The sequence below is a fragment of the Acinonyx jubatus genome, chromosome D3 (assembly GCF_027475565.1).
Source record: "Acinonyx jubatus isolate Ajub_Pintada_27869175 chromosome D3, VMU_Ajub_asm_v1.0, whole genome shotgun sequence".
Taxonomy (NCBI): domain Eukaryota; kingdom Metazoa; phylum Chordata; class Mammalia; order Carnivora; family Felidae; genus Acinonyx; species Acinonyx jubatus.
In genome coordinates, this window is record NC_069392.1 from 22,435,006 (window position 1) to 22,461,345 (window position 26,340).

The 26,340-nt window shown below is 38.0% G+C and overlaps 1 protein-coding gene across 12 annotated transcripts in view; it reads right to left on the reverse strand.

Moving 5' to 3' along the window:
* The window catches only part of MTMR3 (myotubularin related protein 3), a 144,391-nt gene that overhangs the window by 61,514 nt on the left and 56,537 nt on the right, over positions 1-26,340 (reverse strand). For 11 of the 12 annotated variants that reach the window (XM_027050707.2, XM_027050706.2, XM_027050705.2 and 8 more), the window contains one exon: positions 7,868-7,902. The exons of the other annotated variant lie outside the window; for it this stretch is intronic. The gene's annotated coding sequence lies outside the window, so the exon portion shown is untranslated. The remainder of the gene's footprint in view (positions 1-7,867; positions 7,903-26,340) is intronic. 12 annotated transcript variants of the gene reach the window in all.

The following is a 26,340-nucleotide window of genomic DNA, read 5'->3' on the forward strand; positions in this document are numbered from 1 at the left end:
TTAAAACTAGTACAAACAGGAGCACCTGGGTGGCTCAGTCAGTTAAGCATCCAACTCTGGATTCTGGCTCAGGTCATATTCTGTAGGTTTGAGTTTGAGACCCACATCTGGCTCCTCCACTGATGGCACAGAGCCTGCTTGGAATTCTCTTTCTCCCTCTCTCTCTCTCTGTGCACCCCCCACCCCTGCCTGTGCTTACTCACTCTTTCAAAATAAATAAATGTAAAAAAAAAAAAAACTATTATAAACAAAAAATGAGACACAGCTCATTGTAACTCAGGAAGTTATCAGAGTACTATGAGGTTAACTGTCCAATGACATGCATGTGTTCAGAGTTCAGAGGATGGACAGCCCAGGGAGGCTTCAGAGCTGATGAAGAATTTCAACTGGGTTTTACAGATTGTATGCGACTTAACTAAAGAGAAAGAAGGGACAGGGACAATTCTAGAGAGCATGGCTATTAATACCACAGTAGGAAGTAATCAGGACATTTCTGAGAAACAGAGAATAGGTCAGAACATCAAGAAAGTATTCAGGAAGAGAAGACTAGAAAGGCAGGACACAACTGTGGTCCTTCAATGTCAGGCTAAGGAGTCAGATTTAATTCAATGGTGTGAAACCAAATCAGCAGGAAAATAGTAACACGAAAATGGTGGTATTTAACACCAGCAAGCAGTAAGTAGAAGGGTCTGGAAGGGAAAATTGACTTAGGATATTCCCAGACTAGTAGTTCAGATATGAACTGCTAACAGCCAAATATCTCAACTGTAGCAAAAATGCATAGGAATATATCAAAGTGAGTAAAAGCATTAATTGCCTGAGCTTAGTAATTGATTAGAAATGAGGGAAAAAAAGGGGCGCCTGGGTGGCTCAGTCAGTTAAACGTCCGACTTCAGCTCAGGTCACGATCTCACGCTCCATGAGTTCGAGCCCCGCGTCGGACTCTGGGCTGACGGCTCAGAGCCTGGAGCCTGCTTCCAATTCTGTGTCTCCCTCTCTCTCTGCCCCTCCCCCATTCATGCTCTGTCTCTGTCTCAAAAACAAATAAACGTTAAAAAAAAAAATTTTTTTTTTAATAAAAAAAATTTAAAAAAAAGAAATGGGGAAAAAAAGAGGCAGAGCAAGTTGTCAACAGTAACTGCAAAATGAAATGTTAAGGCCTGTGGTGAATGGAAAAAGGACAATATCATTAAGAAACGAAAGGTGGGACGCCTGGCTGGTTCAGTTAGAAAAGCATGCAACTCGATCTCAAGATCATGAGTTCAAGCCCCACGATGGGGTAGAGATTACTGGAGCACCTGGATGGCTCAGTCGCTTAAGCATCCAACTTCGGCTCAGCTCAAGATTTCCCAGTTTGTGGATTTGAGCCCCGTGTTGGGCTATGTGCTAACAGCTCAGAGCCTGGAGCCTGCTTCAGATTCTGTGTCTCCCTCTCTCTCTGCCTCTCCCCACCCCCACTCGTGCCCTGTCTCTGTTTCGCTCTCTCTCAAAAATAAACATTAAAAAAAAGATTACTTAAGAATTAAAAACCTTAAAAAAAAAATAAAAATAAAAACAAAAGAAAGGTGGCCTCCCAAGCAGATGTATATCCAGCAGGTGGGGGTGGGGGGGAGGGGGCAGGAGGGATTAAATTCAACAGACAGGTCAAGTCTAGGGGTAATAATAAACTGATTCAAAGTGCTAAATTTACTTCAAGAAAATCACTGTATCTACCATAAAAAATCATTTGACAGGTTTTAAATTACTTGATAATTTATTCTGTCAAACATATGAGAAGTCCGTCAATACAGAAGTGTTTGTAGAAGTTTCCACAGGTGTAAAGTTCCAAGAGATGAACCAAACAACAGCAGATTCAACAAAAAGGTTCAGACAGTCTGCTTCAATAATAGCAATGACCCTCCTTCCTAATAACCACAATCAAACAACTACTTGGTTGGAAGCAAGTATGTCACTGTGAGACACTGCCAACAAAAACAAACAAAAAACAAAAACAAAAAAAACCCTTCCCCTTCCTCTTAGGACTATTTGCCAGATAAAGGCCATGTAGAGGTGTAGAGGTCTGAAAGAAGCTCTCTGGTGCCATAAGCTACCTTTCAATGATAGCAGCAGGTATCCCAGGATACAGTCATGTATACCTCAGAGAGTAAGAGCAGTAAGGTTTGGGTGACCCTGAATATATATTGAAAATATTTGAAGTACCACCACATAGGGTTCAACAGGGCAAAGAGGCACATCAATTTGGACCATATATATAATAAAAGAATTCAAACTACAGAAACTAATCAGATTGAACCAAATTTATGAGGAAAAACAAAGAGACTCAGGGCCAAGCCTCTTAAAATGTTGGGGGGTGTGACACAGGTGGCTAAAGCAGCACTTTTTTTGGCTAGTATATATTTTAACTCTAAAAGAACAATGCATTTTTTTTTTTACATAGTCCTGTCTCACTTTCAAATACAGGATAATTAAAAGTTCAAAACTTTTTTTTTTAAGTTTATTTATTTATTTTAAGAGAGTGAGAGTGTAAGCAGAGAGGGACAGACAGAATCCCAAGCAGGCTCCTCACTGTCAGTGCAGAGCCCAATGTGGGGCTCAAATCCACAAACTGTGAGATCATGACCTGAGCTGAAATCAAGAGTCCAACGCTTAACCAACTGAGCCATTCACGTGCCCCAAGAGTTTGAAACTTCAAAAAGGCAACAATGAATAATTTTAAAGCAATCTTTTTTTTTTTCAACGTTTATTTGTGAGAGAGAAAGAACGTGTGCTTGCACAAGTAGAGGAGGAACAGAGAGAGAGAGGGAGACACAGAATCTGAAGCAGGCTCCAAGCTCTGAGCTATCAGTGCACAGTCCAATGCAGGGCTTGAATTCATGAACTACAAGATCATGATCTGAGCCGAAGTCAGACAATCAAACAGCAGAGACACCCAGGAACCCCAAAGAAATCTTTTATTTTCACTGTATGTGAAAGAAATGCCTTTTCTTGCACATGTACTGCATTTTAAGAAAACAGATTCATAGCAAAATTTGAGTGTGGAGGCAATATAAAATAATTCAGATGTTAAATTTTAAGTGGCTTTCCAACTGCCACTATTTTAGACAAAAACCTTTTCAGTCTGTGTTTCCTTGTTTATGCCTAACAACTTTTCAGGTATCTGATGGATGATATGATCTTCCCGAACTAGGATTCTGTGGCATGGTGGGTGGAATTATCCCATTGTGGGGAAATGATTTAATCATCAACATTAACCAAAACCCAAGCATTTACCAGCTGAGTAAAACTACTATGGCTTGGTACTCCTAGAAGTCCAAACCTCAGGTTTTCTAAAACCTTTGCTACTGAAGTCAACTATAAATAAAAACAGAAACAGAGTTCAAAAAGCATGGCTGCATTCACCTATCGTGACAAGTTCACTGTGGTGGAGGTTCATTTATTTGACAAGTATTTGGGGATCATAGGCACTATTCTAGGCACTGGGACTGCAGCAATGAACCAATCAAAGTTCCCACCCTTAAAGGAGCTGCAATTCCAGTATCAGCTAAAATATTCTCACATGGTTGAATGTCGTCAGTGTGACTTTTCTCCCCTACTTATTAATTAGATCCATGCTTTAGAAAAGATAAGAAGAAACAGTAAATATAAAATTGAGTCACTGACCTCCTTTCAGTGATATCTCTAAACAAGATGGGAGAGAGAAAGAGACAGACTCTACATTATCTTTTCTACTTGGAAACACTAAGTAACGTCTGTGCATTTTCAGGGATCCAGATGCAAATTCATCATCAGTTATGCATTCCTCTGCCAGCTGTAGAGCACAGATAAGCAGCTAAAATATTATCACTTCCTAACCAAAAAAAACACAAAAAAAACAAAAAAAACAAAAAAAAAACAAAACTACCTTCTTGAAAAACAAAAACCCAGTAATCTGCCAGAAACTGTAACTTAAACTTCATCTTATAATCACATTTCTATACCAAAGAGTCTTTCACTGGTAATAAGTCTCTTGAACCAGTAACACATAAGACAATGTTGAACACACCAAAAAAAAAAAAAAAAAAAAAAAAAGCTCTGTTTCAATACATAACCCAAGGTCATGAGATCAAGCCCTGTATTTAAAAAACATTTTTTAAATAAAAAGGGAAAGAAAAACATTCCTACTCCAGAAATTCATAGCTCCTCATGGAAATTTAAATTTTCCTAATTATAATTCTCCCCTTTAACATATTATAGGATTATCTCTTAACATGAGACTGCAGACTCTGTCCCTGCTTCCTACTGTTCAAAGAATAAAATTTTAACTACCTTTTTTAGGACAAAACACCTAAATGACCAATCTCTATGAAGATAAGCAATTTTACAATAAGGTCTCAATAAGGTTTTTTTGTTTTTTAATGTTTATTTATTTTTGAGAGAGAGAGAGAGAGAGAGACAGAGTGTGAGCCGGGGAGGGGCAGAGAGAGACGGAGACACAGAATGTGAAGCAGGGTCCAGGCTCTAAGCTGTCAGCACAGAGCCTGACGTGGGACTCAAACCCACAAACTGTGAGATCATGACCTGAGCCGAAGTTGGACGCTCAACTGACTGAGTCCCGAGGCACTACTCAAAAAGTTTTTAAATATTTAAATTATGAGCTATTTCTTATGTACTCAATAGAAAAAGAAAACTAATCAAATGAGATAGGTAACAAAAACCAAAAATACAAAAAAGGAAAAAAAAAACCAGGCAACTAAAAAACTAAGCAAAATTCAACACAACCCATCATTTTGAAACCTGCAGATTTATACTGCTTAATATGCTTTGCTCTGGACCCTGCCCTCAACAAACAAAAACAGACTCTCCAAACTCCCACCCATTTTATACCAAAGCTCCCCCCACCTCACAGCTGCATAAGAGGTTTCTTTTCTTGAAAAACAAAATTTAATATAAAGGTCAGTTTACCATGGGAACTCAACAGTGTGCCCATGTATAAACCAGCATGATTATCCTGTTTTGCCCAGGTACTTGAGATGTTTAACACCAATTCTAGGAAAAATGTAAATAAACTCTTCAAAAAAATAGCTATCAATACCTCAATCTGCATATTGTTTATTAGTATATTAATATTATATTTAGGAATGTTAATGTTCCTCTCCCAGTCTGTAAACAGACTGTCCAAAGTTCTGGTTTTGTCCACTCAGTTTTATACAGGGTAATGGGCATCAAAATGGACAAGTACCAGAAAGCTGAATGAAAATGCACGTCCATCTTTTAAGCATACAACTTAATAATGAAAAAACAGATCTGAATTTTTAACTGCTGTATTCATAATTAAAAACTGCCCAATTCCAGCTAGCCAATAGGTACATTCAAGAAAAGAGAGACAAAATTCAAGTAATATAGGCTATGTGCAATGAAAAGAATCCACTCTTCTACTGGCCTACTTAAAATGTATATTCTGGCAATTAGGTAGGGGGCTACTCATATTTTTGAAAGCAAGCCAATAAAAACCCAAATAACTTCCAATAACCACACACTACAACACAGGCTCTGTTTAAAACAGCACATGTTCAAATACCTACTCTTTCGAAGCAGTTCTCAATTATTAAATAGCCAAAAGACCAGAAATTGTCTTGACCAGAACACCATCTTCTTAAGACCATCCTTTTAATATCATACAATTCAACAGAAACCCAGGAAAAGACCTACCCTTTTAAACTACTAACATTTATCTTATGTAAACAGAGAGAAACATGTGACTGTCATCCAAACAGATACAAGGGGAGAAAAAAAAAAAAAAAAACCTTTTCAGCTGAAGTCGAAAAGTAGAATTCATCAACATGCTTTACAGGAAAGGAGGGCAAAAGTACCACGTTGAATCAGGGCTAATAAGAAATTAGCTATTAAGCAAAAGAGATTTCTCCTTTTTTGTTTTGAAATAACTACACTAAAATAACAACTCCTAAAACTCAAGTCATGGGTTCATACTGAAGATAAAAAACCAAACTCTGAATTTTAAAAATTCTTAAGCTATCATTTTGCTTAACCCAGTAAGGGGAAAGGGGGAAATGGGGATTAAAAAAAAAGTATATTCGCTTAGATTACTTCTATTCATACCAAACATATTAAAATATTGGTAAAATATCCTTTAAAACAAGATGAAAAACTTCTCAAATAGCCTAATCTAAACCAATTCTGGGGCTCCTAGGTGGCTCAGTTGGTTAAGCATCTGACTTCAGTTCAGGTCATGATCTCCCAGTTTGTGAGCTCTAGCCTCAATTTCTCTCTCTCTCCCTCCCCTTAGCTCTCTTATGCTTTCTCTCTCTCAAAAAATAAAAATAAACCTGTTCTGCATAAATTATGGAATATTCCAAGCATATTGTTTATACATCACAAACTTATACTATTCAATTCAACATGAAAATAATAATCCACGCAATTCAAATTCTCAAGTTTCCAATAAGCGTGTAAACATATCTAATGTCAATCAGCACCACTCATAAGTTTCTTGCATGTTTCAACCTGAAAACAGTTTGTCAGAGGAACTAATGTCTGTAAGGGGCAGAAGGACAAATGCGTTTTATCCAGCTCTCTGGTAAAACAGCAGGCCTATGACTTGAACACCACATCTGTGTACTACTGTTTTCAATCAGGACATTTAAATATGCTAAAATGCAAAGATATATAAGACTTTAGAAAGAGCTTACCCTTTTTCTTTTCTACTGATTTATATCTTCAGTCTTTAACCTAAATCCTACATCCTATAGCATATGGTTATATTTTCAATTACCAGTATTTCCATGCTGTGGTATACAGACCACTGGCGAGATTTGAGAAGACTTAAATGGAACACAAATATCTTTAAAAAAAAAAAAAAAACTATTTATGCTAATGAGCACTGAAAAAAATATTCTGCACTTATCTTTTCAATTCATTAAAAGTCTGAAACCATTCATAAGCAGACCTGACCAGGGCCACATTCAACAGTATCTAGTCCTTCCCCCACACAAATGATAAGCCTCTCTTTAAGGTTTATGCTACCACCAGAGAGCTCTGGCATCTCTTGATTGCTTTTACTTGATTGCTATTACTACTAGCACAGTACCACAAAATACAGGGTCTCCTCTGGACTATCACCATAGCACCTCCAAGTCTACATATCCTAAACAAAATCCATCACTGGCCTCCTCCTCCTCCTCCCTCCACCACTCCTTCTTTCTTCATACTCCACTGGAAATCTTGGTAGGCCTAGGTTTTCAAGGCTAGAAAACATTTTAATCTATTTCCAATAACAAAACCTAACACCAATTCCCATTACTTTCCCTGAAACGCTCGATTTCCATCTTTCCATTCCATGCCACCAGTATCACCACCATTTGGTTTAGCTAACTGATTTTTAAACATTTGTTCATTTAAAAATTAGACCTTAATTACCTAAGAAACAAAATTACCAGTTAGGATTCAACTGACAACACAACTGTTTCTGGTCAATTCCTCTTTTTTCCCCTCAATGCCTATTTATTTTTGAGAGAGAGACAAGCAGAGTGTGAGTGGGGGAGGGGCAGAGAGAGAGGAGGAGACACAGAATTCGAAGCAGGCTCCAAGCTCTGAGCTGTCAGCACAGAGCCCCACACGGAGACGAACTCATGAACTGTGAGATCATGACAACCGACTAAGCCACCCAGGTGCCCCTAATTACTTACATTTCTATGTGTTCTATACAGATTATGATTTCCTATGCAAGGTCATTTTCCTACTCAGAACCCAAGGGCCTTACACTATGTTTCAATGAGAGGCACTACAATATAGTGCCACTACATACGATTAGGTATGATCACAGGTTCTGGAATCAGACGGTTCAGGATGTTAATTTTGGCTCCAAACTTACTTGTATCAGTTTGGGAAGTTCACGAAGTTTCTCATCTGTAAAATGGAAATAACATCAGAAAAGAGAGTTACTGAGCTAGTATCTTCAAACAAGTGAATACTATTTCTGACAGGGAGGAAAAACACGCTCAATAACTACATTTTTAATTTAAAAAAAACATGCAATTTAGGTAAACACAAAAAATTAACCATGGTCTTCTATTTACCTACCCACTAAATGTTTCAAGCACACTCATGTCCATTTAAAACATCTGTATACCAGTTCTTACCATAAATGCAACAGTTCTACCTGCCTGCCTTCATGTAGAATAAGCCCTTGCAACTGAAAGATCTGTTAAGTTTCCAGTATTGATTATAACCTTTCAAAAGTCCAAAATAAAAAAGTAGTATGCAATTTTGCTGCAGCAAAAAGCTTAGCTATAGGCATTTTGAGACTTAAGAACAAATCACTTAACCGAGTGAGCCAAACAACATTAACCACTATTCTCAACACAATTATCAATGAACTCTCAAGGTACCATAATTGTATCTGTCAAGATCTAGGGCATCCCTCAAGAACAAAGTCTCCCCAAAACAAGGCCCTTCCCTCTCGAACAACCAAGTCTCCCCCAAATGAGGAGCTTACTCTTCCCCTCTAGGACATTCTATGTTCATTCCAAATTCCTTGCCATTGTTTATGTTGTTTCCTATACCCAGACTGGCCTTTTCTCTACCAACCAGATCATCAGAGCTTTTCTAGTATTTTAGGTCACTAAACTTTTACTGTATCTTTGCAGGTACACATGATTTAACACTGATTCTTTTTTTTTTTCTTAATGTTTTTTATTTATTTTTGAGACAGAGAGAGACAGAGCATGAGCAGGGAAGGGGCAGAGAGAGAGGGAGACACAGAATAGGAAGCAGGCTCCAGGCTCTGAGCCATCAGCACAGAGCCCGATGTGGGGCTCAAACTAACAGACTGTGAGATCATGACCTGAGCCGAAGTCAGACGCTCAACCAACTGAACCACCCACACTGATTCTCTTTTATCAAATTCTACCTCTCTCACTCCTCCAAACCGCTCTCCCTTCCCTTTCTCCTTCTTTAAAAAAAAAATAACTAAGGGGCGCCTGGGCGGCTAAGTTGGTTTAGCATACGACTTCAGCTCAGGTCATGATCTCAGTTTGTGGGTTCAAACCCCGCATTGGGCTCTGTGCTGACAGCTCTGAGCCTGGAGCCTGCTTTGGATTCTGTGCCTCCCTCCCTCTTTCTCTCAAAAATAAACATTAAAAATAAATAAAATCAGGGTGGTTTTGTAAAAGTAACACTGCTTTAAAACAAGGATACATAATATAAAAGTGACAGCAAGAGGGAAGTGGTTTTAATCTTCTTTGACCTCTTTGAGGCCATCATATAAAAGCCATTCTTATGATCAACTCATTCCTAAAAAATCCTTTTTACATTTCATTCTTTGTGTAATAATTTTGCTTCTACCCGAAAAAACTGGATTCCTTCTCTGTCCTTTCCTCAACTTTTCCTGAATTGACAAAGGAAGAGCAAACAGGTTCACAAATTGGTGAGACTGCAAAGTAGTTTCTTCCGACATGAAGCCAAGAGGATTTTTCAGTCGTATATATTTAACACTTTCTGATAACTGGCAAAGAACCTGAATGGTACAGCATCCACATGAACAGCTAACTCTACAGCACCAAAAAGCAATGGTAGGATTTGGCATGCTAGTTAGAAAAAACAAGGCCATTTTTTTAATAACGTGTTTTTTGTTTTTTTTTTTTTACAGTGACAGCAAGAACAGGGAGAGAAAACACTATCAGTAGAACCTCATATTAATGGGCCAACTGTGACCAGTTGTTAGGGATGTTTTAAACAGCCAATTTTATTGAGCACTTCTCTATATGCCAGGCACTGTTTTAAAAGTATTGTATGTGTTGGGGCACCTGGATGGCTCAGCCAGTTAAGCATCCGACTCTTGATTTCGGCTCAGGTCATGATCTCACGGTCGTGAGGCTGAGCCCTGAGTCAGGGAATCTGTGCTAGATGTGGAGCCTGCTTGAGATTTTTTCTCTTTCTCTCTCTCTCTGCACACCCCCCACCCCCCCGCTTTCTCTTTCTTGCATGCTTTAAAAAAAAAAAAAAAGAATTATATTATCTCAACCCCATAATAATTCTATACATAGTGACCATTATAGTTGAAAAAACAGCTGAAAAAACAAATACAGAGAAGTAACTTTCTCAAGATTATAGCAGTTGAGAAGCCAGAATTCAAACCCAAGCATTCTAGCTCCACAGTTCACATTATAAACATCTGGCCAAACAGCCTTCTCCATTCAATAAGTCTGCTAATATAATTTGATGCTAACTATACTCCTCATAAAGTGAATCCAAGTAAGGAGCCCTTATATACTGAGAATATGTTTCTTATATACTACATATGCTACTATATTTTTTATAGAGCAGCATAGGCTTTATTAAGTTTCATTCTCCCACAAAACTAAAGATTTTCATCAGTGTTTTATTATCCACTTGAAGTATGCCACTTGACACTTGTTCCTAAATATTTTTAATATTGTTCCTAAATACCTTTATTCTTTACAACCTCTTCTCACTTGTCAAGCCAGTCCCGAACTCGAATTCTACCCTCCAAGGGGCTGAGTCATCCGTGAAGTTAATGAGCATACTTCCCCATTCCATCAACTGTATTAAATTTTTTTTTGTTTATTTTTGAGAGAAAGAACACAAACGGGAGAGGGGCAGAGAGGAGGAGACAGAATATGAAGCAGGCTCCAGGCTCTAGGCTCTGAGCTGTCAGCACAGAGCCCGACGCAGGGCTCAAATCCACAAACCACGAGGTCTTGACCTGAGTCGAAGTCAGACACTTAACTGACTGAGCCACCCAGGCACCCAACTGTAACACTCTTGAGAACATTATATAGTTGAGAGCACAATCCTACCATTTGTTGTCTCTCTCTCTTTCATCTGACAGCAACCCACCAGTAACAATGAATATGAAACCTCTAATCTTTGCACCATTTATCAATAAGACAGATTTTCATCTCTTATGAAGATGCCACCAGAGACAGAAGCTTTTATAAAGTTAAAATCCATCCACTGCTGTGTCTGTTCCACAGACCTAGCACCATAGTAAGATATCACTTTGTAGGACAAACTGACTTTTGTCAATTTGTTATTCCGTCATCTTTAAATAAAATCATCACAAATTATTTTTGGGGTCAAATACCTCAAAATTCTTTTTAGCTTTATTAAGGCATTACTGAAGTAAAACAAACTGCACATGTTTAAAGTGTTTTTTCAGGTTTTTTTTTTGTTTTTACTGTAGTAAAATAGACATATTTACAATGTTAACCATTTTAAGTGTACAACTGAATAACAACCTTTTTAGTACATTCACACTGTGGTGCAATCACCATCACTATCCATTTCTGTAACTTTTTCATCATCCCAAACTTCATTTTTAAGGCTGGATAATACTCCACTGCATGTACATACACCACACATTTTGTTTACACATCCATCCACTGATGGACATTTAGACTGTTTCTACCTTTTGGCTACTGTGAATGGTGCTACTATGAATATTAGTGTACAAATACGTTAGTCCCTGGTTTCACTTATTTGGGGTAGATACCTAAGAGTGTACTTGCTAGATCATACGGTAATTCTGTTTAATTTTCTGAGGAGCCACCACAGTTTTCCCTCAGCAGCTGCACCATTTTATATTCCCACCAGCAATGCACCATATCCTTGACAACCCTTTTCCACTTTTTTGATAATAGCCATCCTAATTGGTGCGAAGTAGCATCTTATGGTTTTGATTTGCATTTCCCTAATGACTAGCAATGTTGGGCATCTTTTCATGTGTTTACTAGCTATTTACATAACTTCTTTGTGAAGAAATGTCTATTCAAGTCTCTGTTTTTTTAGTTGGGTTGTTTTTGGGTGTTGTGTTTTTTAATATATTCTGGATAGTAATCCTTTATCAGATACAGGATTTGCAAATATCTCCTCCCATTCTGGTGCCTTTTCACTCTTGAAAGCATACTGATACGTTAAGTTTTTAATACAGTTCAACGCATCTATTTTTTCTTTTGCTGCCTGTGCTTTTGATGTCATATCCAAGAAATCATTGCCAAATGCAATGTCATGAAATGTTTCCCCTGTGTTTTCTTCCAGAAGTTTTATAATTTTAGCTCTTAAGTTTACATCTTTGATCCTTGATTACTCAGATAATTATGAAAGCACAAAGATCATGCTTTCAAATCTATATATAAACTTTTTTAAAAGTCCAACTTTGGCTCAGATCATGATCTCAAGGTTTGTGAGTTTGAGCCTGGTGTCAGGCTCTATGCTGACAGCTCAGAGCCTGGAGCCTGCTTTGGATTCTGTGTCTCCTTCTGCCCCTGCCCCACTCATGCTCTGTTCATGCTCTCTCTCTCTTTCTCTCTCTCCACTCCTCCCTCCCTCCCCCCTCCCTCTCTCAAAAAATATATTTTTTAAAAAAATCCTTCTCTTCTTCTAAAATCATGGCTCCCAAGCTGTGTGCTGAGGCATCTTGGGGGTACCACAGTAAATTCATAGGGGCACTACAGGGACTGTTTAAGTTTTTGAGGGAAACACAGCAAAAACTGACCTACGTGGACCACACAAACAACTATCTGAGGTCATTCATAAGTTCAACATTAGCTTAAAAAACATCCTTTTCAGTGATATGTAAGACACAGGGGTTTTAGCAAGTCGCTATGACAAAAAGTATCCTGTAAAAACCAATGTCCAACAGGAAACAGGTGGAATATCTAATCTGATTACAAGGTTTGAGAATTTGTTTGGTACCTAACAGGCACACATAATAAATGTTTTCTTTTGGGGCGCCTGGGTGGCTCAGTCGGTTAAGCGTCCGACTTCGGCTCAGGTCATGATCTCACGGTCCGTGAGTTCGAGCCCCGCGTCGGGCTCTGTGCTGACAGCTCAGAGCCTGGAGCCTGCTTCAGATTCTGTGTCTCCCTCTCTCTCTGACCCTCCCCCGTTCATGCTCTGTCTCTGTCTCAAAAATAAATAAAACATTAAAAAAAAAAATGTTTTCTTTCAAATTATACTTATCAATTTTTCAAGTAGCTAAATTGTTAGGAAATAAACACTTCAGTTGTTTGGCTCTACTTAATAAATGGAGCTATTAACTATTTCTTTTGGTGGAGGGGCACAGTGGAAAATATTACTGAGACACTAAGAGGAAGGAGAGACTTTGGACTGTAGAGTCATGAGCCTGAGAGAATCACACCAATTACCAGAGAGATGTAAAGCTAGAATAACTGAGACACTGTACCCTCAATTCCAAGTCCCCATGTGGTTGTCACAGTTCAATTAAAACCACACCTTCTGTTTATTTATTCAAGCTCTAATTCAGTTTGTCACTAACAACCAAGAATCCTGAATAACAAAATCACATGATTCACCCATTCACCTTGATTTCCTTAATAAACTCATAATTAAATAATGTATACCAGGTTTTTTTAAACAACCAAAGAGGCAGAATTAAGGCATGACTGTAACTCAAATACAAATCATCCCATTTACTATTTCCTATATTAATTGAACACAAGGTACTATTAGATACAGTATGCTTAGATAAAATTTAGTTTTTAAAGTTTTACAGATTTCTTCTTGACAAAAACTCATTTAAGTTAAACTTTCACAGCATGGTTGAGACACCTAGGTGGCTCAGTCAGTTAAGCATCTGACTCTTAATTTCGGTTCAGGTCATGATCTCAGGGTTTGTGAGCTTGAGCCCAGCGTTGGGCTTCCCTGCACCCTCACCCCCCAACCCCCACTCCCGCTGACAGTGTGGAGTCTGCTTGGGATTCTATCTCCCTCTCTCTCTACCCCTCCCCCACTCACACAAGCTCATACATGCACACTCCCCCCCCCCAAAATAAATAAGCTTTAAAACTTTCACAGCATGGTAATACAAATTATACCATATTTTTTTAACATTACAAATTAGACAATTTCTAAATCTAAAAATTACTGTATACTCAAAAATTACAGCTTCAAACAAAAAATATATATACACTTTTTTTTTTTAATTTTACAGAATAAGAGAGTACAAGCAGGGGAGAGGGGCAGAGGGAGAGAGAATCTTAAGCAGGCTCCATGCTCAGTGCAGAGCCAGCTGCAGGGATCAATCCCACAACCCTGTGATCATGACCTGAGACAAAATCAAGAGTCGGTCGCTCAACTGACTGAGATACCCAGGCACCCTAAGAAGTAAAATATTCTACTGTATAAATATTACAAGGCATCAAGTATTTTCTTAAATAATAGTTAATTCGTTTCCAGAAATAAACATGGACCTTCTATTAACTTTGATTTCTGGAGAAATCTGCTTTTATTATAAATCAAAGACAGTGATGATTTCAGCAATGGACACAATTAATAGTTCATCATAACTGTTAAAAAAAATATTTCATTCAGAGATAAAAGTAAACATTTACAAAATATATATACCAACCAAATTTGGTACACACAAGAAATATACCAACTGAAAATGGCAACTACAGGTAAATTTTATGTTCTATAATATTTACACAGAATTACCATGAATAAAGTTTTATCAGAAAGAAAAGTAATCAGCTGGCTAGCAATCAACAGTTTTATTATTGCTAATCGAGTATTCTGCCTTGGTCACATCACCTAAAAATATTAATGAACTTGCTCCTCAATGAGTGTCACTTTACTATCATCTAAAGAAAACAATCAACCATCTTACTTCCCCAAGAGTATCCATATTCATTTTCATCCTGTCCTGTTCATGTTCTGTGTCCATATAAAAAGTTGGATTTGGGGATGCTTGGATGGTTCAGTCAGTGGAGCACGTGACTGTTGTTCTCGGGGTTGTGAGTTTGAGACCCACATGGAGTATGGAGATTAAAAAGTTGGGGGCACCTGGATGCCTCAGTTAGTTAATCGTCTGGCTCTTGGTTTCAGCTCAGGTCATGATCTCATGGTCTGTAGGTTTGTGCTGACACCAAGGAGTCTGCTTAGGATTCTCTCTCCCTCTCTGCCTCTCCCTGCTCATGTGCCCGCTCTCTCAAAATAAATAAATAAATTTTTTTAAGAAGTTGGATTTGTGGGGTTTTTTTTAAATATTTAAGTAATCTCTATACCCAATGTGGGGCTCTCAGAACCCCAAGATCAAGAGTTACACACTCTGCACAGACTGAGCCCATGAGGCACTCTTGGATTTGTTTTTTTAATCTTATATATGTATGAACATACACATGTATTTAGCCCTAGTCTATAAAATGCAAATTTTTCCCAGATTACTTCCCTTTTGACTATTTTCCCTAGACAAATGTTTATTTTCTTGTAGCACTGTTTAATACTAATCCATTCAGTATACTTAAATACCTTTAATATTTAAAGTGCCTCTTACCCCAGTGCAACTCTCATCTAATGAGATTGCCCAAAATTTCTAGAGTAAAACAAGAGAGTCTGAAGTTTTAAAAGCTTAAACATAAACCTGTGAAAACTGTCATTAACCTGCAACTCAAGTAAACCACCCCCCCCCCCCCCCCCAGAATATATACTATGCAGTCTACTGAGTTGTATAAATTCCTGGAGGCCTAAAGATGAAGAGGAAAGAAATAAACAGAAATGTTAGGAAAAAAACAGAAAGGCAAATATGGAATTCAACAATCTGAATATATGTTAATGTAAAGCAACTGAGGTTTGCAACAGTTCACTGGCATCTGATATAGAGAAATGAAAGCAGGAGATAGAAGAAAACAACACTCCCAGGAATAGTATGTATTAAATGAAGAATCAAGTGAGCTTTATTTGTACCACCGTGCACACACACAAATTTAGGTTAATTATGTCTCCCTCCTAATGTAAAATGTTAGCTCCTAGTTTATTTAATACATCTCTGGTTTTAATCTTTCCCATGCATTCAAATCAGTTATTACTGAACTTTCTAATTTTTTTTTAAAGTAGGCTCCATGCCCAGTACAGAAGCTAACAAGCCTTCCTCCAGTTCACTACAAAATTAATGGGGCTAATATTAAGTTAAAGCAGCTTTCATCCCTGGATGAAGTCAAGTCATAAAAATGCATATAATTAACAAATTTCACAGTATTATCTAAAATTTATACCTTAGCCTCTAATATATCAATTCACATTTTGACCCTGACTCCAGTCTATTTATGGCCCAAGGCAACTCCCTCCAAGTCTACTTATGTAATCAAAGTCCAGCTCCTAAGCTGGAAGGAATCCAAACACAGAAAACCTTATCACAAAATCCTAAGCAAAAAACCCAAATAAAGGTTAAAACACTTCCAGCAACACCAAGTAATTCAAATTACCAACCTGAAGACAAACTCAAAAAGCTGGATGAGGGGTGCCTGGGTGGCTCAGTCAGTTGGGCATCTGACTTCAGCTCAGGTCATGATCTTGCGGTTAGTGGACTTGAGCCCAGCATCAGGCTCTCTGCTGACAGCTCAGAACCTGGATCCTGCTTCAGATTCCATATCTCCCTCTCTCTCTGCCCCTCCCCAGCACACTCTCACTTGCTCTCTCTCTCTCTCAAAAATAAACATCAAAAAAATAAATAAATAAAACCTAGATGAAATATTTAAAATTCTTTTATAAGTGGTTCATTCCCAGGTTTTGGCACCAAAAAAATTAAAAAATAAGTATAATAAAATTCTCTTAAAAGCAAAGACATAGGGGAGCCTGGGTGGCACAGTCGGTTAAGCGTCCGACTTCAGCCAGGTCACGATCTCGCGGTCCGTGAGTTCGAGCCCCACGTCGGGCTCTGGGCTGATGGCTCAGAGCCTGGAGCCTGTTTCCGACTCTGTGTCTCCCTCTCTCTCTGCCCCTCCCCCGTTCATGCTCTGTCTCTCTCTGTCCCAAAAATAATAATAAAACGTTGGGAAAAAAAAATTAAAAAAAAAAAAAGCAAAGACATAAAAACACAGTGAGCTATTATCAAAATCAAACTCACTAAGATATGAAAGATGACTGAAATTCAGAGAGATGAGTCCAATACTTGGGTCAGTTCCTGACCTTGGGTTATAGGTTATTTGCTAAAACTGAAGAGAGACTGAGCTGTACATCCCATCACCCTCCAAATTTTAAACTGAAAATTTAAGGAAACAAAATTTGAAAAACACACAATGAACAAATATCATGTAAATATTAAAGAAAAAACTGGTTTGGGTATACTGATACAAGAAAAAGTAGACTTTAAGGCATTATTAGAAATAAAGAGGAGGAACATGCCTGGCTGGCTCAGTAGAACATGCTGACTCTTGATCTCCAGGTTGTACGTTTGGGAGCCATGTTGGGCAGAGATTACTTAAAAAAAAAAAAAAAAAAAAAATGAGGGGCACCTGGGTGGCTCAGTCATGATCTCCATGTTTGTGAGTTCGAGCCCCACATCAGGCTCTGTGCTGACAGCTCGAGCCTGGAACCTGCTAAGCATTCTGTGTCTGTCTCTCTCTCTGCCCCTCCCCTGCTTGCACTCTTTCTCTCTCAGAAATCAACATTTTTAAAAAAAGAGCAAGAAGCAATACAATCCCAATCAAAATATCAGCAGGGTGTGTTTTGTTTTTGGAGAAGATGATGAAAGGATTCTAAAAACATAAAAGGTCCAGGAATACCCAAAATGCTCTTGAAAAAAAGGGGAGAAATCAAAGTGGAAAGATTTAGTATAACAGGTATCGAGATTAAACCATATTAGCTAAAGATGGGGTGATACTGGCACAAGGAAAGACCAATGGAACAGAATAGGGAGCCAAGAAACATATGCACATGTAAATAAACACCTGATTTATGCAAAAAAAAAAAAGTAACAAAGAACAGTAGGGAAAGGGAAAGGACGGGCCTTTCAATAAAGTATTTGGGTCAGCTGATAACCACATGGAAAGAAAATGAAATTGGTCACTATTTCATACATTATAGACAAAATCTAGTGGGTTACTAACAGTGAAAGGCAAAAATACAAATCTTTAAAAAAAATGTTTGAGGGCACTGGCTGGCTCAGTTGGTTAAGCAGCCAACTCTTGATCATTGGCTCAGGTTGTGATCTCACTGTCCTGAGACTGACAGGTGAGGCTCTAGGCTGAGCGTGGAATCTACTTGGGATTCTCTCTCTCTCCGAGTCCTACCCCATTACCATCTCTCTCAAACTAAATTAACATTTTACAAAAATGTTTGAGAAGAAAATATTTTCATGACCTCTGAGTAAAGAAGATTTCTAAAGACACAAAAAGTAACCATAAAGGGGGGGAGGGGGAGAACTAAAGTTTGACTAATCAAAAATTTCTATTAAAAGACCACAAAGACACTGAAAACAAAGCCAAACAGATGGACAAAAATATTTGCCAAATTTAACTGCCAAAGTATCCAGAACACATAAAGAACTACAAATTAGTATTTTTAAAAAAGGACAAGTAATCTGAGGTGCCTGGGTGGCTCAGCCAGTTAAGCGGCTCTTGGTTTACCACTCTTGGTTAACCACTTGGTTAACCACTCTTGGTTTCAACTCAGGTCACAATCTCATGGCTTGCGAGTTCAAGCCCCACATCAGGCTCTGTGCTGACAGTGCAGAGCCTGGTTGGGATTCTCTCTCCCTCTCTCTCTGCCCCTCCAAAGCACATGCTCTCTCAAAAATAAATAAACTTAAAAATTTTTTTAAATAAAAACAGACAAATAATCCAATGGAAAAATGAAGAAAATAAGCAACTGCAGAAGAAATGCAAATGACCAATAAAATAGGCAAAGATGCTCAAACCCAATAATCCAGCAACTCCAAATTAGAACCACAAGATATGGGGTACCTGGATGGTTGTGTGTACAACTTCGGCTCAGGTCATGATCTTGCAGTTTGTGGGTTCGAGCCCCACGTCAGGCTCTCTGCTGTCAGCACAGAACCCACTTCAGATCCTCTGTCCCCCTCTCTCTCTCTGCCCCTCCCCTGCTGGTTCTCTCTCTCTCTCTCTCTCTCAAAATAAATAAAAAAATAAAAAGAATTCAAAAAAAAAAAAAAAAGGACTGTAAGATACTACTACATACTCCCCAAATTTTTCATCAAAAATTGAAAACACTGACAATATCAAGTGTTGATAAAGATGTAGAGCAATGGAAACTTTCACTCACTGCTAATGGGAATGTGAACTGATAAATCATTTTGGAAAACAACATGGCATTAAAGGTGAAGATACATATCCTGTGTCCTGGCAACTGTGCTCCTAGGTGTACACCCTAAAATGCAATAGCACCAGAAGAAATATATAAGAATATTCATAGCAGCATTGTTCATAGTAGCCCAAACCTGAAAACATCCCAGACGTCTAGCAACAATAGGATAGTTTGTAATGTTATTTTGTACCATATAACAGCAATAAAAATGAACTAGACCAACACAACACATAGGAAATGTGAAAAAGATAGAAAGTACATACAATTCCATTCAAAACAGACTAAGCTATTGTTTATGGATGCATAAGTAGGTAACAATACCAATAAAAGTCAGTACCATGAAGAGCAGCACAGAAGTTAGTTATTTCTAAGAGGAAAGGAGATGATCTGTGTAGGAAGGAACAGAGACCAACCAGGGTAGCCTTCTGGGGTGCTGGGAATGTTCTACTTACTGACGTGGAAGGTGGTGACATGAGTGTTCACTATACAGAACCATTCATTACACTATACATTTGTGTTGTATGCACTATGTGTGTCACACACACACACACACACACACAAAGTTCAAAAAAAAGACAACTTGGGAGAAAGAAATGCATGAGAATAACATATTTGTGACAATGTAATTTTTGGAGCAAGGGAAGGATATTCAAGAATCTTCTATTCTACACACACAAAAAAGTACAGAGTTTTATTTGGCTGAGAGTGGGGATATAAGCAATGAAAGCAATAGAACAAAAGTAGCTTACAAAACTTATGAAGACCACAGAAAGAGGAAAAGATAGGTGTCTACCTTCCCAAAGTCATGCTGCCTCTGTATGCCAGAAGCTACAAATGTCCTGAGGATAAAAGAATGTTTTGAACACCATTAATATCATTCTCATTCAACTCAGATCAATACCTTTTTATCCGCTTCCTATCCTCTTGAGGAGTAGAAAGAAAAGCCAGTAAACTCAAAGTCTGACTTTTTCCCCCTATCATGATCAAAATACTTGGTCTAGGAATAAAATTGCAAAACTAACAGGCAAGTCAGAAAGAAGTAAAGGTTAAATTCTTATCTAAAACAATTGACAATGAGAGTATCTTAATATATTTATCCCTTCCATCCCTAAGAATGGCAAAGGTAGACATGAAAACTACACACATCACATAGCTCAAGTGGTCATGGAAGGGCCAATATACCCAAAAAATTAAAGGCATTCAAAAGGCAAAATACTGATTGCTTTTACACAAGAACTTTTATGCTACAAATGTCATACAAAAAAATGTGATTATTAGGGGGCGCATGGGTGGCTCAGTTGGTTAAGCTTCCGACTTCACCTCAGGTCATGATCTCACAGTCCAGGAGTTCAAGCCCCACATCAGACTCTGTGCTGACAGCTCAGAGCCTGGAGTATGCTTCAGATTCTGTGTCTCTCTCTCTTTCTGCTTCTCCCCTGCTTGTACTCTCTCAAAAAAAAAAAAAAAAAAAAAAATTAAAAAAAATGTTTTAATGAAAAAAAAAAACAAACCTGATCATTGTGGCACCTGGCTGACTCAGTCATCAGAGCATCCAACTCTTAATCTCAGGATTCTAAGTTCAAGCCCCATGTCATGTGTAGAGATTACTGAAAAATAAAATCTTAAAAAAAAAAAAAAGAAAAACAATCTCAGTTGAGTACCTGACTTCAGCTGAGGTCATGATCTCATGGTGTGTGAGTCCAAGCCACACACTGGGCTCATTGCTATCAGCATAGAGACAGCTTCAGATCCTCTGTCCCCACCTCTCTCTGCCCCTCCCCTGCTCATACTCTCTCAAAAATGAATAAACAAAAAACAGAAAACTTCTGAGGGGCACCTGGATGTCTCAGTCAGTTGAGTGTCCAACTCGTGATTTCGACTCATGTCGTGATCCCAGGGTCGTGGGATTGAGCCTGTGTCTGGTTCTGCGTGGACACTGAGGAGCCTACTTGAGATTCTCTCTCTCCCTCTCCGCCCCTCCCCCACTCACACGTGCTCTGAAAACAAATATATAAACATTAAAATATATATATATATCTGATTATTTAATGGGTGCAGAGATTCCATTTGGGATTATGACAAAGTTCTGGAAATACACAGTAGTCAGTGATGGCTGCCTAACATTGTGAATATGCCACAGCAGTTAGTGAAGGTTTTGTGAATATACTTAATACAAACAAGTTGTACACTTTAAAATGATTAGAATAAATTTTGTTATGTATGTTTTCCCCACAATAAGAAAGATTTTATTTTTTAAATTGTTAAAATCTCTGCTTATTACAGAGACCATTAAGGGGCGGCTGGGTGGCTCAGTTGGTTAAGCATCCAACTTCGGCTCAGGTCATGACCTCACGGTTCGTGGGTTTGAGCCCCATGTTGGGCTCTGCACTGACAGCACAGAGCCTGGAGCCTGCTTCAGATTCAGTGTTTCTCTTTCTCTCTCTGTGCCCCTCCTTGTTTCTCTCTGTCTAAAATAAATTTTAAAAAAAATTTTTTTAAAGACATCATTAAGAAAATGAAATTCAGAGTGGGAAAAATATTTGCAAATACATATATCTGATAAAGGATTCATGTCCAAAGTATATAAAGAGCAAACACAAATCAATAAGAGAATGAAAATTTTTTGGACAGAAGATTTTCAACAGAAACCTTACCAAAGATGTATCCATGGCTAACAAGCACATTAAAAGATGTGCATCATCATCAACCATCCAGGAAATGCAAGTGAAAACACCACAATGAGATACCTTTTCACACCCACTGGGATAACTAAATTAAAGAGAATTACAAGAACAAATGTAAGGATGTTAAATAACTGGAACTCATACATGGCTCATGAAAGTGTAAATCTGGCATTACCACTTTGGAGGACAGTTTGTCAGTTGCTTATAAAATTAAACATCCACCTATTCTATGATCCAGCAATTCCACTCGTTGGTATTAACCCAAGAGAAGTGAAAACACATAGTCACGAAAAGGCTTGGACACAAATGTTCACAGCAACTTTATTCATAATAGCCCAAAACTGCAAACAACTCAAAATGTCCAGTATCAGGAGGTCAGATAAACAAATTGTGGTATATTTCTTCAACAGACTACTACTCAGCAGTATAAATGAACAATATGAACGAAACTCAAAGACGTCAGGCTGACAAAGCAGCAAATTGCAAATGAGTAAATATTATGCAATTCCATGTAAATGAAAAAGCAGGTAAAACTAATCTACAGTGACAGAAACAAGAACAATAGTTTGGGAAGGCAGAGAAGGGGAATAACCAGAAGGAGGCCATGAGAGAACTTTCTAATGTAAAGTTTTGTATCAGGGTTGAGGCAGTGGCTACACAGCTGCAAACATTTACTGAAACTCAAACTGCACACTTCCATCTGTGCATTTCACTATAAAAATTCCATTTTTTTAATCCTAAAATCCTAAAGCAGAGACTCTAACCCTCATCCACAAGTAGTAGGAACAGTATCTTTAGAAAAAAACTGTACAACCAGATCATATGTACCACTCTCCCTAGTTCACTACTCATTCTGATCTCTCTCTCTCTCTGAGGGAATGCTTATAAACTTGTGGTCTTCCCTATAACCAGAGGACATGCATTTAACAGGTGATCAGTGTTCTGGGTAGTGTCTGAAGTTCTTTTAAGGTACAGAAATTTCCATGAAGTTAACTAGCCTCCAAGGAGATCAAATTCATGACATGATCAAGGGAATGTGTTATATGATGGTTTTAGTCAATCACCTAGCACTTTTTGTCAAGGAAATGGTTGTTTAACCACTTGCTAGTCTGCTGGTGAGAAGAACAAAGAGAAAAAATGTTGGACCTTTGAGAAGTTTTAATTTCCTACTTGGAAAAAAGGGGGAGGAAGGAGTTCTAGTTTCAGTTCCCATCAAAACTCTCACCTGTTAAAAGTATAGTAATAATATTAATAGTTAACAGCGTGGGGCTCAGTCGGTTAAGAATCTGACTTCAGCTCAGGTCATGAACTCATGATTCATGAGCTGGAGCCCTGCTTCTTTCTCTCTCTCTGCTCCTCGTGGGATTCTCTCTCTCTTCCTCTCTCCACCTTGTGGGATTCTTTCTCCCTCTCTCTCTGCCCCTCATGGGGCGCTCTCTCCCTCTCTCTGTCCCTCACTCACTTGTGCCCTCTCTCTCTCAAAAAAAAAAAAAAAAAAGGTTACAACTGCTATCCAAAAGTCTACATCAATTGTTATTCTTTTGTATAATACCTCCATACACATGAAGTTATCCTAGAATAATTTCTACCTTGAAAACTTTAAAGTTTCATTAAAAAATTTTATCATCAGATGTTCAACGTCACTCCTCATCAGGGATATACAAATCAAAACCACACTGAGGTACCACCTTATGCCGGTTAAAATGGCTAAAATGAACAAATCAGGAGACTATAGATGCTGGAGAGGATGTAGAGAAATGAGAACCCTCTGGCATTGTTGGTGGGAATGCAAACTGGTGCAGCCACTCTGGAAAACAGTGTGGAGGATCCTCAAAAAATTAAAAATAGATATACCCTATGACCCAGCAATAGCACTACTAGGAATTTACCCAAGGGATACAGGAGTGCTGATGCACAGGGGTACTTGTACCCCAATGTTTATAGCAGCGCTTCCAACAATAGCCAAATTATGGAAAGAGCCTAAATGTCCATCAACTGACGAATGGATAAAGAAGATGTGGTTTATATATACAATGGAAAACTACTTGGCAATGAGAAAGAATGAAATCCGGCCATTTGTAGCAATGTGGATGAAACTGGAGGGTATTATGCTAGGTGAAATAAGTCAGGCAGAGACAGATACCATGTATTTTCACTCATATGTGGATCCTGAGAACCTTAACAGAAGACCATGGGGGAAGGGAAGGGGAAAAAAGAAGGTACAGAAAGGGAGGGAGGCAAACCATAAGAGACTCTTAAATACTGGGAACTGAGGGTTGATGGGGGGTGGGGGAGAGGGGAATGTGGGTGATGGGCACTGAGGAGGGCACCTGCTGGGATGAGTATTGGGTGTTGTATGGAAACCAATTTGACAATAAATTATACTTAATATAAAAATACATAAACATTTTTTAATGTTTATCTTCAGAAATTAATACTCAACTTGAATTACTGGGAAAACCAGCACAGGGCTTTTGTTAAAAGTAGTTTCAGCTAACCTCAATTAGCATGTTTGAAAAGGTTTAAAAAGAGTGAGGTAAGCACATGACTGAAAGTCACAACTCAGGGTCATCAATTTTAAAAGTTCATCTCTACAAAACCTCAATCTCTGAATAAAACAAAACAATCACCTCCAATACAATTCCTTTCCCATCTTTCAGATCCATAGTGTTTTGTGTCTTTTACTCTTATTAAATAAGAATTTGTACTGTGACACTCCTTAACCATATCTTAAGTTAGAAAATAAAACTAGCCTAAAACAGTTTAAGAATATTTTTAAATTAATTTATTTTTAATATACATCCAAATTAGTTAGCATATAGTGCAACAATGATTTCAGGAGTAGATTCCTTAACACCCCTTACCCACTTAGCCCATCCCCACTCCCACAACCCCTCCAGCAACTGTTTGTTCTCTATATTTAAGTGTTCTATGTTTTGTCCCCCTCCCTGTTTTTATATTATTTTTGCTTCCCTTCCCTTATGTTCATCTGTTTTGTCTCTTAAATTCCTCATATGAGTGAAGTCATATATTTGTCTTTCTCTAATTTCACTTAGCATAATACCCTCCAGTTCTATCCACATAGTTGCAAATGGCCAGATTTCACCCTTTTTGATTGCCGAGTATTTTAAATTCTAATATAGGACATATTTTCTTCAAATGAAAATAGTATATACTAATGCATCAAAATTGGAAAATGTACACAATTTATCTAAATTATCTGTTGAAGAACTGAACACATTAACCATGACAGGTCCAGCTTTATGGGTGCACAACTCGTGCAGTCACACGACTCCATGCTCAGTTTAATGCTGTGCTACAACCATTTTGAAATTCTTAATATTTTTTTGAAAAAGAAACCCTGCAAATTATATAGCCAGTTCTGAGCAAGGAATCTACGGAAAAACAGGAAAAAATTTTACAACACCATTTGTCCAATGACCAAGAAAAATTTAACTCTGGGTTCCCTAGTCAGTACAAAAAATTTTTCCCCTTAAGCATGACAGAAGTGCATACATGGTTCCAAATCAGGCTCAGATTTCAGCGGTTTGCACCTACTGAAGTATCAATTAAAGTATCAAGCTTTTGCAAGTTTATTCCCTCATTCACAGATTTTAGATCCTTTATGAAATGCAATTTGAGATGCTGGAGAGGATGTGGAGAAATGAGAACCCTCAAGACCTAAAAAATAGATCTAATTCACCAAATTTTATATTGTAAAAACTAGTATTTTATAAAAACAAATCTTCAAAGTTTTATGAAAGAAAAAAGTTAACAAGCACACAAAGAAAATTGACAAGTTGCTCCTAAGACTCAAGACTGCTGTGATCAAAGGTAAACAGCATGTGGTAAAGAAAGGAATTTCTAGTAAAGAATGTCTTGATGCTCAGTAGGCACTCAAACAACTAATTTTTACAGCCATTTAAAGTGTCGGCATTCTCCTGAGAAAAAGATTCAACCCTGCTTGATAAGGATATTAAAGCTAATATCCTAACAAGTGAAGACAAAATATAGTAAAGCTAAAACATTCATAAGTAATGACAAGAAACAAACACATAGAAAGTAAGATGGTATATCACAATGAAGCTTAATCCATTATCAAAAAGTATCTTACGTTTGTCAGCTATAGAAGTAAGTGCTTGACAGAAGGTTCTGGAAAAGGGGTAAAACATAAGCCTTTAAATCCAAAAATCAGGGATGCCTGGGTGGCTCAGTTGGTTAAGCATCCGACACTTGGTTTGGGCTCGGGTCATTGTCTCACAGTTCACGAGTTTGACTCCCGCATCGGATTCCAAACGGACAGGGCAGACAGAGCCTACTTGGGATTCTCTCTCTCCCTCTCTCTGCCCTTCCCATACGCACACGTGCTGCTCTTTCTTGCTCTCAAAATAAATAAACTTAAAAAAAAAATCCAAAACTCACATCAAATTCTCCAGTTAGTCTTTTAGCCAAGGTCAGTAATATCAAAAACATAAGCATCTTAAAACTCAAATGGAAAGGATGAAGGGGTACTTTTTTTTAACATTATAATTTTATATTCCATTCAAAGAAATTAACTTGGGGGGACACCTGGCTCAGT